Raw genomic sequence first — 3,703 nt, forward strand, 5'->3', positions numbered from 1 at the left:
TTATCAATGATCAAGCTTTCTGTATACCAGGCTCCTTTTCTGTACTGTACACAAAACCCAGGCGGAGCCAAGAGCTTCAGGGCAGATGTTAACCCTCTTCCCCTCCACCCGTCAAGTGTCCATTTGGAAGGAGTTTTCCAGGGCTAGGATTTTGGTGGCCTTGCTTTTGTAGGAGAACCTACATCCCCATGTGGTTTTCCGACCACCTCCCTGGCTCTGGGGAAGGTGCAGGCTCTTCCCGGGGCCCGCTCTGTGTCTGTCTTGTGGCGATGACGGGAGCGCTAAACTCCTTAGGGTGACAGGCCATGCTGTCTTTGGTTCTGCCCCTGGCGCTGGTGAGTTCAGTACATTTCTTTCTGACTCTCCTAGAGATGCTGTGTGGGACAGTCAGGCAGAACCAGCCAATCAGGGTGAATCCAGGGGGATGAAGTGTGGAATGTGTTGAGCTCTGCACTTCCATGCCAATGGGGACTGGGCAAAGTCTGCAGGATTGTTGGGAGGGGGCTGGGGGTGTTTGGGGAGGTGGCCGAAATGGGAGTGGGGCACAGTGCAGCACAGGAGGCCTCTGGGGGAGTAATTTCTCAGGCCTCAGAGCCTCTCTTGGCAGAGTCCCTCACTTCACTTGATCTCACCACACGGCAGTACTGGTCTCCAGGGCCTATGCATAGCTAACAAGGAACACTTGTCTGGCGTTCATGTTTACAAATAACTTTCCTGTATAAGATCTCGGGATGGTGAGTCTTGAGGGGGTCTGGTCTAACCTTTCTGTGGTTGTTTTGTTTCTGTATTTTAGCAATCATTGATTCCAATGCCTACTATGTGCGATGATAACAGCAAACAAAAACATTTGGATTGCATTTTCCATTCAACGTATTTTTTGACTTCCATTAGCTAATTCATATCCAGTCCTATGAGACTAGATCTTATGCCTTCATTTTTCAGATGAGAAAACTAAAGTTTAGCAAAGCACATGAACATACACTGTTCATTAGGCTATGGAAAATAATAGTATGATCTACCAAAATATGTATGTACTATAAGTGCTTTTATTCCTTTAATTCCCAGAGCCCTGGGGGTAGGCATTAGTATTACTCTCAGTTGACAAGTGGGAAAATTGAGGTGCAAGATGGCTAACAACTTGCCCAAGCTCAGACAGCTACTAACAAGAAGCAGGATTTAAACTCAGGTAACCTGGCTTCATAAACTAGAGTTTCAACCACTCTGCCATTCTGCATCCCTTCAAAGTGGTATTTCCAGTGCTGAATTCCACACCCTTCTTTCATCTCTACCATGGTACCTTTCTATGCCAAGCAATCTGAGAAGGACAATGACATCGTTTCTGCTTACAGTCTGGGTGGGGGAGTTAAGTTGCGCACCGGGTGATTTTCAGGGCAGAAGGCCGTATGTACTAAGGCAGAGGTCAAGAGGAGCTCTGAGGGACCATAAAGAGTGGCCCAGGAGACTTATACCTTGTGGTCTCCACAGCCCCTTCCCTGCTGGTCTTGCCCACGCTGGCCTTCCAGTGGAGTAGCTACTCTTAAGTGGAGTAGCCTTTGCAGTTGTCTGGATTAGTCATTTTGACTTCAGACTTGGGGTCTGGGGGCCATGCCCCTGGGAAGTTTCTCTTGGAAATTTTCCACCATATGTAGCATGACCAGAAAACATAGAGGTCATCAACAAGCCAACTGCTCAAAAGAAGTATCCTAAACTGTCCTATACCAGGTGCCTGAAGACAGAGATCCTTTGGGCTCTGGTTTTCCTTTGCTGGTTTCTTGGAAACTTGGAAGGATCATCTGTTGCTGCCTCTGCTAGGTGCTGCCTTTTCTTTTCCTTTTCTTTTTGACAGGAAAGTAGGATTTATTGGTGGGCGTAAGGTGGGCACAAAGCTCTCATGAGTGCAGGGCCTGCCATGTGTCCAGGGGGCCATGATTAGGGGTATGTTTGACCCCACAGCCATCTGGGATGAGCTGCTTTTCTGTCACCATGTTTTCAAATTCATCCACATTAAACTTAGCAAATCCCTACTTCTTGGAGATGTGGATCTTCTGGCGGCCAGGGAACTTGAACTTGGCCTTGCATAGGGCCTTGATCACATGCTCCTTGTTCTGCAGCTTGTTTTGCAGATGGACATTATGACTTCGCCAATGTGGACCCTGGCCACTGTGCCCCGGGGCTTTTCAAAGGCACCATGCATACCAATCTGGAGCCTAGATTAGGGACAGCATGCCAGATGTAAATGTCCACTGGAAAGGGCTGTCTCCAAGGTCCCTCAGGGCAACCCATACAGGCAACAGGCTGCATACACTACCTAGGAGTTTGCAGCCATTGCACACCAGGCCTCCATGGAGGAAAAAAGCACAGTCAGCTTAATTGGCTGCAAATAGGTGCTCCCTTTTCTAATCTTGGACTGAACCCAGCACTCCATGGCTACTTTCTCCCAGCCACTAGCCCAACTTAACCTTGACATGCCCCCCTTGGACATCGTTTTCTAGATTTAAATGCAATCTTTTGTCTATATTTTGAAAACTCCAAATTAAGATATGTAGGTTTGGCACATATTTATATACTTCTGGGAATAATGATTTAAAATATTTGAAATTAGAAGTGGCTTTAATTTCTTAAACATATGGTTACTGCCACGCTACCGCCATAATTTTGCCAGAATCCCTACAGTCTGGCTGCTGTAATCATCTCTCTCTTTTGTTAGCCATGCAAGAAACTCTGTTTTCTTCACTGGGGCTCTCTCCCCTTTATTTCCTTGCCCACACTGAGTCTATGCCTTTGTAATCACAGCTTGAAACGCCTGGATCCTTGGCCAATCAATGCCTTTATATGAGTATTTAGGGGACATTTGTTTCTTTAGTGTGGACTTTAAAATTAGTAAACCCCTCCAAACCAATTGGCATATAATTTTTTTGGATATTTGATATTTGGGAAATAAGTTACATAGAAGTTTATCTCATTCACTGGTAATGATCTTGGATAGTCTTGCTTTGTGTCTTATAACAAGAAGGTGATAATTTCCATGCATAATTGTATCACTAAGTAATATAAAACCATTTGATGTCATGTTTGCTTAGCATTTTGCTCTTAACCTTTATGTAGGTTTTAGTACGTGTGTTAGAGTTATTTGTTTTCCTGTCTGTTTCTCCCATAGATGATAAGTTTCTCACAATCAGGAATCCTTCCTCATTCATCTTTGCGTTTTCAGTCCTAGCATGGTGCTGGGAACAAAATATATGTCCAAAAAGTGGTGTAGAAAAAATCAGATTGATGTCTTTGATCAGTTTCATAAATGATCTACTATTATCACTCACTGAGTCATAACTATATATTTATGTCTCCTTTACCAACCATTAAGTTTCTGGTTTGGGCCATTTAGTACAAACTATAGATTAAAATGAACAGTTATATGCCAATAAGTTGGACAACCTAGAAGAAATGGATACATTCCTAGAAACATACAACCTACCAAGACTGAATCATAAGGAAACAGAAAATCTGAACAGACCAATTACTAGTACAGAGATTGAATCACAATCAGAAACCTCCCCTAAAACAAAAGTCCAGTACCAGAGGGCCTCACTGGTGAATTCTACTAAACATTCAAAGAATTAATACCAATCTTTCTCAAACTCTTTCAAAACATTGAAGAGGAAGGAATGCTTCCAAACTAATTTTATGAGGCCAGCATTACCCTGAT

The 3,703-nt window shown here is 43.9% G+C and overlaps 1 non-coding gene across 1 annotated transcript; it reads right to left on the reverse strand.

Moving 5' to 3' along the window:
* Window positions 1-2,251: 2,251 nt before the first annotated feature.
* LOC117308787 (small nucleolar RNA SNORA70) lies at window positions 2,252-2,380 on the reverse strand. Its single transcript, XR_004522965.1, has one exon. It is a non-coding gene; the product is annotated as a small nucleolar RNA SNORA70 (small nucleolar RNA).
* Window positions 2,381-3,703: the final 1,323 nt, after the last annotated feature.

Source organism: Tursiops truncatus, chromosome 17 (genome assembly GCF_011762595.2).
Source record: "Tursiops truncatus isolate mTurTru1 chromosome 17, mTurTru1.mat.Y, whole genome shotgun sequence".
Classification (NCBI taxonomy): Eukaryota; Metazoa; Chordata; class Mammalia; order Artiodactyla; family Delphinidae; genus Tursiops; species Tursiops truncatus.